The sequence below is a fragment of the Bos indicus x Bos taurus genome, chromosome 17 (assembly GCF_003369695.1).
Source record: "Bos indicus x Bos taurus breed Angus x Brahman F1 hybrid chromosome 17, Bos_hybrid_MaternalHap_v2.0, whole genome shotgun sequence".
Lineage (NCBI taxonomy): Eukaryota > Metazoa > Chordata > Mammalia > Artiodactyla > Bovidae > Bos > Bos indicus x Bos taurus.
The window spans coordinates 7,661,913-7,674,983 of NC_040092.1; the positions used below are offsets into that span (position 1 = coordinate 7,661,913).

The 13,071-nt window shown below is 51.6% G+C and overlaps 1 protein-coding gene across 2 annotated transcripts in view; it reads right to left on the reverse strand.

The window, feature by feature from the left end:
• KIAA1671 (KIAA1671 ortholog) overlaps positions 1–13,071 on the reverse strand; it is a 172,904-nt gene that overhangs the window by 152,237 nt on the left and 7,596 nt on the right. Inside the window, exon 1 of one of the 2 annotated variants that reach the window (XM_027566466.1) lies at positions 7,774–8,009. The exons of the other annotated variant lie outside the window; for it this stretch is intronic. The gene's annotated coding sequence lies outside the window, so the exon portion shown is untranslated. Of the gene's footprint in view, positions 1–7,773; positions 8,010–13,071 lie in introns of those variants that run through there. 2 annotated transcript variants of the gene reach the window in all.

Below are 13,071 nucleotides of genomic sequence, written 5' to 3' on the forward strand. Positions count from 1 at the left end.
CCTAAGGTCATTGACGGAACAGAGATCTCTGATAACCTGGCTGGGGTGGAGTGGCAAAAAGTGGCAAGAGCTGAATCTGGACAGGAGGCACATCTGAGGATACCTATGGGAGTGCAAGTGGGCCTCTCCCAGAACCATCTCCTGCCTCGCCCCCCGCCCCCATCCCCTGCATTCTGATCTGCTTTCCTGAGTGGGAGAGGGTGGAGTTACTGCCTGCCTGCCAGGAGCCTCGCTGGGTCCCGCACTCCCGGGGGAGGGCGTCTCACGTGTCAACATCCTCCATCCTGTGCTCCCAGGTGAGAACTGCTGGCTTCAAGGCAGGGAGACGGAGAAGCTGAGAGGGCCGCTCGGAGATCGGCACCTGGCAGGCGGGCTTCCGAGTCAGAAGAGAGGTTTGGGTTGCAGCCTCACAGCACTCAGACTCCAACCTGCATCTTGCCTCTGGGCGCTGGGGCACCCTTCTTATCTTCCTTAGCCTCAGCTTCCTCACCTGTTGAATGGGTTTAGAACCCTTTCCAGTTCCAAAAGTAGCTGAAAGGTTTGCTAAGGATGTAAAAGTGCTTGACGGTGCTAATTTATTGAAGCCATTTATACTAGTCTATGTGCCAGGCACTGCACCAGGAGCCAAGATGCAGCTGTGAACAAGACAGGGCCAGCTTGGGTGGGGCCGGGGCGGGGAAGACAGGGGAGCTATACAGTGTTCACACAAGTTGGTAATTACAAAGACAAGATTTTACAAGCACACCACTGATGTGTCCCCTCCGTCTGAGACCCTGTCCTCTACTGAAAGCCAAGAGCCTACAGCCATGACATGAACACTGCAATTTAAGACTCTCGTCTCCTGGCAGAGACCCAGGCACGGGCATCCTTCAAGACTCCAGCTCTTTAGGGGCCAGTCTCAGTTGCTGCAAGGTCCAAGCCCTGGGCCCTACCCCTGTCCCCGCTGGCAAGATCCCTAAGCCCCAGAGACAACTTCTCAGGAGGATGGTTCCGGACGTGGTCAGTTATGCCAGGCATGGTCAGTTATGCCAAGGGCGCTGTCCGCCGGCGCAGCCGTGAATCACGTCCTGCCCGCCCTGGAGAGGAGGGGGAGGGGTCCCCAGACCCACGCCTGCAAAGGTCCGTGCGGTGTGCCCCGTCGAGGAAGGAGGGGACTGCGAGGCAAACCCAGGGCCTGACCTCCCCGCACGAGTGGAAACAACCCCGACCACGGAGCAGGCATTCTCTCCATGCTTGCTGTGTGGGTCCCTAGCCCTAAGATATACTCTGGATACAGATGATCCCCTCGCTTCCTCACAAATACCCGGTGACTACAGGTGTCACCGTTTCTCCCACTTAAAGGAGGAAACAGAAGCTTAAGGAAATTAAAAGCCTAGTGCAAGGCCACTCGTCAAACTTCAGACCCAAAAGGCTGAACCCCTCTGCTGCATTGGCAGGAATCAAGAGAGGAGACGACCTTAAAAAATATGGAAGGGAGGGTCCCCAAAGCTGGCCTGAGTGACAGGCACTGCCTGGGCCAAGCCCCCAGCAGGACGGAGGGGTTGAGTCGTCAAGGGGAGGCCTATGGTCGGGGCTTGTGACTTTGGCTGTGTGTCCTGGGCCTCAGTTTTCCCAGCTTGGAAAAAGGGCCACGCACACCCATCAAACCCTGGGTCCTTCCCACAGTGGGTTCTGGCAGGCGTCCAAGGCCAGCATTCTTGAGGCTGCCCACCTTCAAGGCCAGGTCACCACGGGGCCACCGTGACTCTACCCCTCAAGGACGGGCAAGACCAAGGCATGAGCCAGTGCCTGCTAGGCCAGCCTGTTGACATGCAGGGGCAACCTGTTCACCCTGGGGCCTGGCGCTCAGGGAAGCTGCTGTTGTGTGCTCATACCTGGCGCACACGTGCGCACACAGTGGGGCAGGGCTGTCGTCAAGAGCTCTGACCCTGGAACCATCCTGCCTTGGTTTATAGCCTAATTTAGCCACTCCTAGTCTGTGTGGATCCCGGAAAAATTACACCACCTCCCCAAGCCTCAGTTTCCCCCTCTGTAATATGGTGATGTTGAGAGCCTCTCTCAGGGGCTGGCTGTAAGAAGTAAATGAATAAAACAAATTATGTGTTCAAGAAAGAGCAGCTCCTACTTTCAGCGTGGTGACAAGGACATCTGTGGATCTCCATGGTAACCATCATGGTCATATGGGTTCACATACATAGAGGATGTCAATGGAGGAACTCAATGGAGTGTCATACATCTGTGGGGCTCATTTTCATCTTTGTTCATGCTTTGGGGGGCTAAAATAAAAACAGATCCCATTCCCTCACCACAGGCTTCCCTGGTGGCTCAGATGGTAAAGAATCTGTCTGCAATGCAGGCGACCAGGATTCAGTCCTTGAGTCGGGACAAATCCCTGGAAAAGGGAATGGCCACCTACTCCAGTATTTTTACCTGGAGAATCCCATGGACAGAGGAACCTGGCGGGCTACAGTCCATGGGGTTGCAAAGAGTTGGACGCAGCTGAGCGACTAACACATACACCCTCACCATAAAACTTATCCACCACCACCCCTACTCAACTACTTAAGACACAAAAGAAGTTGAGGCCCCATTTTTATAACTCAAGGATGAACATCAGGGACTTCCCTGATGGCCCAGGGGTTAAGAATCTGCCTGCCCGTGCAGGGGATGTGGGTTCGATCCCTGGTCCGGGAAGACCCCACATGCCTCGGGGCAACAAAGCCCGTGTGCCCCAACTACTGAGCCAGTGCTCTGGAGCCTGCGCTCTGCAGCAGGAGGAGCCGCTGCAGTGACAAGCTTGAGCACTGCAAGTCGACAGAAGCCTCCACTCTGCACAATTAGAGAATACCTGCGTGCACCAACAAAGACCCAGAGCAGCCAAAAATACATAGACTTAAAAAAAAAAAAAACAATGGACATCTAGGGGGCATGGAACTAACAATCTCCCGACTCCTCCAGAGACAGCAACACCCCTGCCCTCAGGAGGCTCACAGTCACGGGTCAGGGGAGCCAGGCAGAACTCAGAGAGAAACCCAAGATAGGTCTCCATACAAACTGTGATGGAAGTCACGGCGACGCATCAACAAAGAATAACCGAGGGAGAGGAAGCAGCAGAGCGTGTGCGAAGGCCCTGAGGCGGGAGACCCTTTCAGGGAGCTCAAAGCGCAGGCACCCCAGGGCCGGAGAGAACCCAGGTACTGTAGGCGAGACACCGTCCAAGAAATGAGCAACAACCTCAATGTGTAAACAGTCTAACCTGGGGCCTGGTTAACCAGACCCCGGTATCTGGCAGTTTTACATACTTGTCCCAGATGAAGTTTATTAACATGGGAGATGGGAGAAACTAGTTAATGGCATGATTTAAAGGGGGGAAAAAAAGCTTTGAAGCGGTATACAGCCCTGTAATCAACATGTGTGCCTGTTAAGTCACTCACTTCAGTTGAGTCCGACTTTCTGTGACCCCATGGATGATAGCCTGCCAGGCTCCTCTGTCCAGGCAAGAATACTGGAGTGGGTTGGCATTTCCTTCTCCAGGAGATCTTCTGGACCCAGGGATAGAACCCACGTTTCCTGAAGCTCCTATACTGCAGGCAGATTAATTGACCACTGGGCCACTGGGGAAGTCCCGTAATCAACATAATCTACAGGAAAAACAAAAGCACCCTTAAAAATACAAAAACCCCCCTGCCAAAAGTTCACGGTGATTGTCTAACAGCAGTGGGCTTCTGGATGCAATTTCTTCTTCCTGATGTTTGGCGTGTGTGATATTACATTAATTTTTTTTTTTTCAATTTAACAAAGAGGGAGAAAAGCTCCCTGCTGTCTGCCCAGATCCCCCAACCCCGGCAAGGTTTCTGAAGCTGTGTTTTCAAGAGGATAGTCTTCTTTTTTGTTCAAATCTCAAATAAACAAGAGCCTGCTTGGCAGAAGTCCCCGGTGGGGTGGACGCTTGCCCCGCATACCCTCCCAGCCCCAACTCGGCAGCTAAGACAACAACCAGTGTCATCTGGGGGGGAGGCCCCTGGGGAGGGGGCCTGTAAGCTCTGGTTAAACCGGCAACTCCTCCCAAATAGTTTCTTCCCCACCCAGGGACCCTCCCTTTCCTGAGGCTCAAGGTCATCCTTCCTCCCACATCTTCCCTCAGGCCAGCGCGTCCCCCCAGAGCCCTGACCAGCCCTGAATTCCTGGGGCCTGGAGGCCCAGAACCTTCCATCTTGGAGACCGTGCAGCCCAAGCTCCCGGGTTACACTGGCGAGGAGATCCCGAGCCGGGGAAGAAAGTTGCCCAAAGACATCCAGGAAGCCGGGGCGTCACCCGGACATTCACTCAACAAATATACATCAATCAAGCACTGACTGTGGGCATCAGGGGTGCAGCCTCAGAGCAAACCGAGGCGGTCTCAGTAAACGAAAGGCAAGGATGAGGTTGGTTCGGAGCCGACCAGGGTTATGTGCTAAGAGTCAGGGTTGCGGGGAGCAACTCCACCCTGGGGGGATGGGGAGGACTCTCCGAGGAGGTGACATCTGAGCTGAGACCCATGGGAAGGGAAGGAGCCTACCGTGCAAACAGCCTGGGAAAGAGCCTTTCAAAAGGAAGACGGAGGCAGGCAGGTGTGAAGGGGGAGGACAGGGTTGTCTGGAGGGGCAGGCGGCCAGCCCCTGTCAGGCGGAGCCTCTGTAGGAAGGCAGGGGGACCCACCCCTATGCGGGCTTAACCAGGGCTCTGAGCCACCTGGAAGCTCACTCCAGGTGCCCAGAGGAGGATAAATCGCCGAGGACAAGGTCAGAGGCCCCTGCCGCCTCCCAGGTGGAAGAGGGGGCGGCATGGGCTGGTTCAGTGATGGTGGAGTCGGAGAGAGAAGGCAGTGTGACTTTAAACATAGATGACAGGACTGGCTGAGGGACTGAACGTGAGGCTGAGAGAAAGAGTGTGAACTGCCCTACGGACCGAAAAAGTGCAATTTCAGAACTCCCACCATGAATGCAGATTGGTGCAGCCCACTGTGGAGAACAGTATGCAGGTTCCTCAAAAAACTAGAGTTGCCATTTGATCCAGCAATCCCACCCCTAGGCATATATCCGGACAAAACCTTAACTGGAAAAGCTATATGCACCCCAGCGTTCACAGCAACTCTATGCACGATAGCCAAAACATGGAAGCAACCTACATGCCCGTGGCAGATGAATGGATAAACAAGATGTGGTCCACACGTACACTTGAATACTACTCGGCCATAAAAAAGAATGAAATAACGCCGCTTGTGGCCACATGGATGGACCTGGAGACTATCAGAGTAAGCAGAGCTAAGTCAGAAAGAGAAAGACAAATACCGTATGTGGCACATACATGTGGACTCTAAAGCAGGACACAAATAAACAGATCTGTGAAACAGGAACAGACTCACAGACATAGAGAAGAGACTCGGGGCTGCCACGGGGGTGGGGAGGGGAGGATTGGGACTTTGGGACTAGCAGAGGCAAACTAGTATATTAAGGATGGATAAAAAACAAGTTCCTATTGCAGGGCACAGGGAACTGTATTCAATATCCTGTGATAAATCACAATAGAAAAGAATATGAAATATTCTTGCATGCATGTTCATGTACACACATATACACACACATGTGAAACGGGGTCACTTTGCTATACAGCAGAAATAAGGAGCCCAACTTTGCAGGACTCCAGAGGATTAGCTGTCAGGGGAGGCACCTGCCGGGGCTGGAGGCTCAGGAGATTCATTCTCGGGACCAAGAGCATGATGCTGAGGGAAGGGCTCCAAAAAATATCCAGGTCCTGAGTCTTGGAAGCAGGATGCCTGTTCCCATACATGGAAAAAGGGTCTCTGTAGATGTACCTTAGTTCAAGGTCTTGAGAGGGGAACATTAGCCTGGATGACCTGGGTGGGCCCTAAATGCAATCACCTGTGTCCTCATAAGAGCGAGGCAATCCAGGGGTTAAGACTTCACCTTCCACTACAGGGGACAAGGGTTCAAACCCTGGTCAGGCAACTAAGACCCACATGCCACGGAGCAGCTAAACCCACATGCTGCAACGACACAGCCAAATAAATATTTTTTTAAAGAACCATGTAATATTTTTTTTTTTTAATTTTAAGAGAGAGAGGCAGAGGGAGATTTGCCTGGAGAAGAGAAAAGGCCAAGTGACAATCTCAGCAGAGAAGACCCGTTTCCAGCAAGGGGTCGAGCATCACCCAGGTTTGCAATGAGTGGGTGACGATGGATGGATGGATGAAATAAAACACCCCAGAGAGAAGCTAGAGGGGTCATCCCTTGGGGTGGCCCAAAGTCCCTCCACGGAGTCCTAAACCAGAGTCTGACATCCTCGGGGTGGGCGTCCCTCCGACACCACCAGGCTGGCCTTGACATTCTGTGGGCCTCTAAACTCTAAAGAGAGGATGTGATTCATTCTGCAGGCCTTTCACCAGGAGAGGAAGGAAACCAGCCCTCAGATCCCAAACCAAATTTAACTCCTCTCCGCCACACACCACCCCCTGCGCACACACATAAAACACGTGTACACACACACACACGCACATGCATGCACGCAGCATCTCTCAGCCTTGCTGGGTCAGGAGTCCACCCCAGGAGCCACGCTGGGGGCGGGAGTCAGCAGTGTCTAGCTCAGCTTTCTCCCCAAGGTGTACCCCACAGCTCCCTCAAAACACAGTTGGAGACAAATCCTCATCAGAGTGTGTGGGGGGTGGGGGTGGGGGGCGCATTCCAGGGACTGCCCTGGTGGTCCAGTGGTTAGGACTCCGGGGCTTCCACTGCAGGGGGCACAGGTTCCATCCCAGGTCAGAGAACTAAGATCCCGCCACTGTGGCCAAAAAATAATAATTTTAAAAAATAAAAGCAAGAAGCGGGGAGGGCATTCCAGAGTAACCCCTCCCGCTCCCTCTCCCTTACCATCCCTCTCTCTCTCTCTCTCTCTCTCTCAGCATCGAGACAAAGAGAGAACTAAAGAGACAAAAGACCCACGGAGCAGGAAATAACGACGTTGCGCCACACTGGGAATCTCAGATCCAGCAAATAAGCCTGTCTCTTAGGAGGATATTAGGTCCTCTGCACCTGGGAGACGGCACTTAATTTATGTTTTCAATCCCCGGGGGGGTTGAATGAGTATGTTCACACTTTGGAATGTTTCATCTGAATAGATAAACATTATTTTTTTACTTCTCAAGAGTGGTTTTTTTCCATGTGAAAAGACACCCCAAATGTCACAGAAACATCAGCCCAAAGGTTCTGAAACAGTCTTAACTAGCCGGCCGTTTCCTTTGGGCTTCGGCCCAAGATTTTATCGCAGCCCTCCCAAACGCTCTTTGGTGAGCAGGGCAGTACGTACTGCCCTTGGCCTGCTTTTTCCTCCTCTGGAGCTCTGCTCTGTAGGGGAGGAGGATCTGAGCAGCTCACAGATATAAGGGAATTAACTCCACACTAAGTTGCTGAGGCTACCTTATCCCCACTGCATAGCTAAAGCTTCCCCGGGCTGGGCAAGGGACACGGCACAGGGAGAAATGAGTATAAAATCAGGGCATGATCCCGGCCCCAGAATCCCAGCTGTCTTTGAAAGTGGACCTTCACCTCCAAGGGCATTGAGGATTCGCAGCCCAGAAGACATTGGTGATCGTCCTGAGTGCTCTGCATCCTAGCTGTGTGATCCTGGGAAAACTGCTCGACCTCTCTGGGCCTTCATTTCCTCAAGGTAGAGTAGCACGGCCCGCCCTCCCTTCCCGGGCTCTGAGGAGTAACGCACCTGTCAGAAGTAGACGTGCTTGGGGTGACCCTTAAAGCACATGCGCTAGGGACGCCCCCGGTGGTCCAGTGATTAGGACTTCGCCTTCCAATGCAGGGGGTGCAGGTTCGACCCCTGGTGGGGGTACTAAGATCCCACACGCCTCAGGGCCAAAACCACAAAACATAGAGCAGAAGCAATGCTGTGACAAATCCCAGGAAGGACTTTAAAAATGGTCCACATGGAGAAACCTTAAAAAAAAAGTACATACACTGTTGTCACTGCCATGTCACTTCCCAGGACAGTCAGAACGACCTTTTTTTTCCTTACAGGGGACTATGTTCAGTGGGCTTCCCAGCGGTGCAGTGGTAAAGAATCCGCCTGCCAACGCAGGAGACGAAAGAGATGCGGGTTCGATCCCTGTATTGGGGAGATGCCCTAGAGTAAGAAACCGCAACCCATTCGAGTATTCTTGCCTGGAAAGTTCCATGGACAGAGGAGCCTGGTGGGCTACAGTCCATGCAGTCGCCAACAGTCACACAACTGAACACATATTCAACATCCTGTGATAAACTGTAAATGGAAAAGAATATTTTAAAAAAAATGTATGTGTATATATAACTGAGTCCCTTTGCCATACAACAGAAATTAACACAATACTGTATATCAGCTAGAATGACCTTTTCCCAAAAAGGGAATCTAACCATGTTACGTGCCATGTAAACTCCTCAGAGGCGCTCGGGATGAACTTCATCCCCTTCTGGGGGTTCTGTGTTGCAGCCCCCATCTCTCTGCCCTCAGCTTTCACTGATGCCCTTGCCTACCCCACCCCAGTCACACCGGCTCCAGCCACCCTCCCACTGAAAAGCCTTCACATATGCTGTTCCCTCTGCCTGGAAGGACCCCACTACCCACCTCCCCTCCACCCCTACCCCACCCTGACCACGCACACCTCTTTAGGTCTCAGCTTTAATGGCCCTTCCTCAGCACAGTGGGTTGAACAGTGTCCCCCCACAAATTCAAGGCCACCTGGAATCTCGGGATGTGATCTTATTTGGTCTTGGCAGACATCATAATGCCGTGACGAAGTCATCCTGGATTACGGTGGGCCCTGATCTGATGACTGCCGTGCTCGTCAGAAAAGAAAATGCAGATACACAGACATAAGCCAAGAGACACTAAAGGGGGGAACTCCCTGGCGGTCCAGTGGTTGAGACTCTGTGCTTTCACTGCTGAGGGCTGGCAGTTTAATCCCTGGTCCGGGAGCTAACATCCCAGAAGCCATGCCATGCTGCCAAAAATAAAAAAATAAAAGAAAAACTAAGGGTTGCTGGAGGCCACCAGAAGCTGGAAGAAGGAAGCCCCCCCACCAACGCTGCCCTTAGAGCTGTTGAGGGGGTGCAGCCCTGCAGACACCTTGATTTTGGACTCCAGACAGTGAAGAGTACATTTCTGTTGTTCTCAATAACACAGATGGTGCTTACTTGTTACACCAGCCTCAGGAAAGCCTGAGCCCACCCCTCAGCTAAAGTACCTCCCCCAGACTATCTTCAAAGCCCCCTGTTCCTCTTCCCCTCTCCTGTGATGTCCTGCCTCCACGCCTGCCCATAAACTCCCAGGGAGAGGGGGTCTTGACTGCTGGGGTTCCCTATAGCAACCAACTCAGAGCCCTGCGTCAGCAGGCATCCACAGGTGGTTTCCAAATGAATTAATTTGACATTTGCATCAGGGGAGCTCAGAAAAGTCAAGGGACTCACCCAGGGCCACACTCCAGGGAGAGGCAGACCGCTGGCCTCTCTATACCTGGGATCAGATGAGCCCCGCGCGGTGCTGCCACACACCCCGCACCGACTCCAGCCCAGGAGGATAGGTCTCTTCTCCCTGATTGCCAGCTGCCAGGCCCGTGCCCTCTGGGCTCTGCGCCCGATTAGGGGCCTGACCTCCTTGGCAGGGATTCGTCTCAACTCAATGAACCTTTTATCTCAATTACAGAGATAAAAGCCTCTGTAATCCTCCAAGAGGAACCCCGTGGGGGCAAGGGTCGCCCTGGGGTTGGGTTACTCCCATGCCCAGGGGGCAGTCCCGTGGTGGTCACTCAAGAAGGTGGGCCTCGCCCATGGGAATCAGCCTCCCAGTCACCCCGGCTCCTCCCTCAAACCCTCAATGCCTGACTCTGCAGCTCTCCAAGGGCCGGACAGCAAACGGCACTGACTCACGGAGCAAAAGTAGTTCCAGGCGGGAGAACGTGCCCACTGGGTGCTAGCCTTCCCTTAACACTTATGTATCAGTCACCCTTTTTAACAGAGACAGCAAGAGCGTGGGCTCAAAGCCCCTGGGGGCATGCGGCCTTTCCCATCTGCCTTCGGCACCGTGGTTTCCGCATCTGCTTTGTCTGCATGCACGGCTTCCACCAACCGCGCATCGAGTACTGTGTCGAGCACTCGCAGGTGGCTGCGTCGGAGAATAAGGAAGCCCCAGTATACGGAAGGCCGACTATCCTAGATGGGACTTACAGCATCTGTAGATTTGGGTACCCACCCTGAGTGGGTCCCAGAACCCATTCCCCACAGATCCCAAGGGATGATTGTACTTGCTGACATGGTCTGGTTTCCTTCCCATCCTCTCGATATATATACACATATATACACATATTACATATTATTATATACACATGTTTTATTTTATTGGCCGCTGAGGCTTGTGGAATCCTATTTCCCCAACCAGGGATGGAACCTGCGTCCCCTGCAGCTGAAGCATGGAGTCTTAACCACTGGACCGCCAAGGAAGTCCCAGTTACCTTTGTATCTTGAAAGTAAACTTCTGTTTATGGCCAGAGGTACTGGCTTTTCCAATTTACAATAAGGATACACAGATTCCTTTGAGCACAGCTAGGCGGGGTGACTTTAAAGCACCGAGTGACTAATAACATAGAGGGTGTACAGGCGTACTTCATTTTATTGCCCTTCAAAGATACTGCGTTTTTCACTATGGCTACCCTGTGTGGACTAAGTCTACCGGGGCCATTTTCCAACAGCTTTTGCTGACTTCCGATCTCGGTGTTACATATTGGTAACTCCTGCAATACTTCAAACCCTCCACCAGCAAAAAGGTGATGATTCGCTGAAGGTTCAGATGATGAGTGGTGTTTTTGAGCATTAATGTACTTTTAAAATTAAAGTGTGTACTTTCTCTTTTTTAGCCATCATGCTATTGCGCCCTCAACAGACCACAGTATAGTACTTACGTTCATAACTTGTATGTGCATTGGGAATCCAAAAACTCATGTGACCCGCTTTATTGTCATACTGGCTTTATTGCAGTGATCTAGAACCAAACTTGCAGTCTTTGAGGTCTGTCTGGATAGATGCGGGAAAAATTCTGAAGATGGTTGTGTGGATGACAGGGCTTGGGGACCTCTGCCCTCATCCATTCATCATCTGTTCACTCACTCTTTCACTTTAGCAGACACACATATAATATAACACTTCCAGCAGTTTTGTAATAAATTCCTCAGCTCTATCCAGAATAGAGTGATATGTTACGCGGCTGTGTCTCTTGGGCCAGGTGCCCATAACAATCACTTAGGGGAGATTTCTTTTTTAATACGGATGTTCAGGCCCCACACTAGACCCCAGATCACCCAAATGGTGGTCCCAGCACCTGTATTTTCTTGGAGCTGCCCGGGATGGGGGTGGGCATTCTTTTTTTAATCTTAGTCCCCTTCCCCCACCCAGGGATCCAACCCACGCCTGCTGTACTGGAAGCGTGGTCTTAACCACTGGACCCCACCCCACCTCTGGGTGGGGAAGATCCCCTGGAGAAGGAAATGGCAACCTCTCCAGTATTCTTGCCTGGGAAATTCCCTGTGGGAGCATCTAACCCAGGCCGGCGTCCCAAGGAAGCTCACAGTCGGGTGGGGGAGATCGAGATATTTCCAGATGTTACATCCCATGATGTAACAGATATTTTCACAGGAACTCAGTCCCTACAAATACAGATCCTAAGAGTCTCCCACAAAAATTAGGTACCAGCCACACCCATTACGATGATTGGTTTTAAAAACAAACCCAGAAAACAAGGGGTGTTGGTGGGATGTGGCTGCGCATAGCTGGTGGGGATGTAATACAGTGCAGCGCTGTGAAAAAGTGTGGTGGCTGCCCAAATGATTACAAATACAATTATCATATCATCCAGCAATTCTAGCTTCCGGGGATCTACCTAAAAGACTTGAAAGCAGGATTTCAAAGAGATATCCATATACCTGTGTTCATAGCAGCATTATTCACAATAGCTAAAATGTGGAAGTAACCCAAGTGTCCAGCGACAGATGACTGGATAAATAAAGTATGGTGTTTATGTACAATGGACTATTATACAGCCTTAAAAAGGAAGGAAATTCTGACACATGCTACAACATAAATAAACCTTGAGAATGCTATGCTCAGTGAAATAAGCCACCGAAGGGCAAATATTGCACAAGTCCATATAAAGTCCCCAGAGGAGTGAAATTCGTAGAGACAGAAAGTAGAATAATAGTTACCAGGGGCTGCAGGGAGCTGGGAATGGGGAGCTAAGGTTTAATGGGTGCAGAGTTTCAGTTTTGCAAGATGGAAAGAATTCTAGAGATAGATGGTAGAGATGGTAGTGTATTTAATGCCACCAAACTGTATACTTAAAAATGGCTAAGATGCTAAATTTACATTTTGTGCATGTCACCACAATTTAAAAATAATTTTTATTTTTTAATCTGGTGCCAGATTCTGGGGCCTGGGCTCCAACCCCAATTCTACCCTGCTGGCCTTCGGCAAGTTCCTTTGTCTCTGTGTTGCTGCGTCATCTGTAAAATGGGTATAGAAGTAAGAATCCCTGCCTCGGGGGCGCCACGGGGAGCATGAAATGAGTTAACTAAGTGCTGAGCGGAGCACTTGGTTCACAGCATGTCTTCAGTGTGTTAACAGTTGTATGATGATGGTGGCTATTACTACCATCCCCTGTCCACACCCTGCTGGACGGAGGGAGCTCTGAGCACCCACGCAAAAAATATGTAAGTCCAGGGGGGTCTATTTTTGGCTTTGTGGTTTGGTTAATGCCAGGTGCCATTTATGAGCGAGGAATAAAGACATACCGCAGGTGAGAAAGTGGAGAAATTAAACTCACTGAGGACAGAGGCCAATCTAGCAATAAATAACATGTCCCTGCCTGGAGCCTGGGGTCAACAGCCCTCTGCCCTAGGCTTGCTGGGTGACGCAGGCCAAGGCCCTGCCTTCTCTGGGCTTCAGCAACCCCAGCTCCCTCAGCCCACCCCTGCTGTGAATCCAA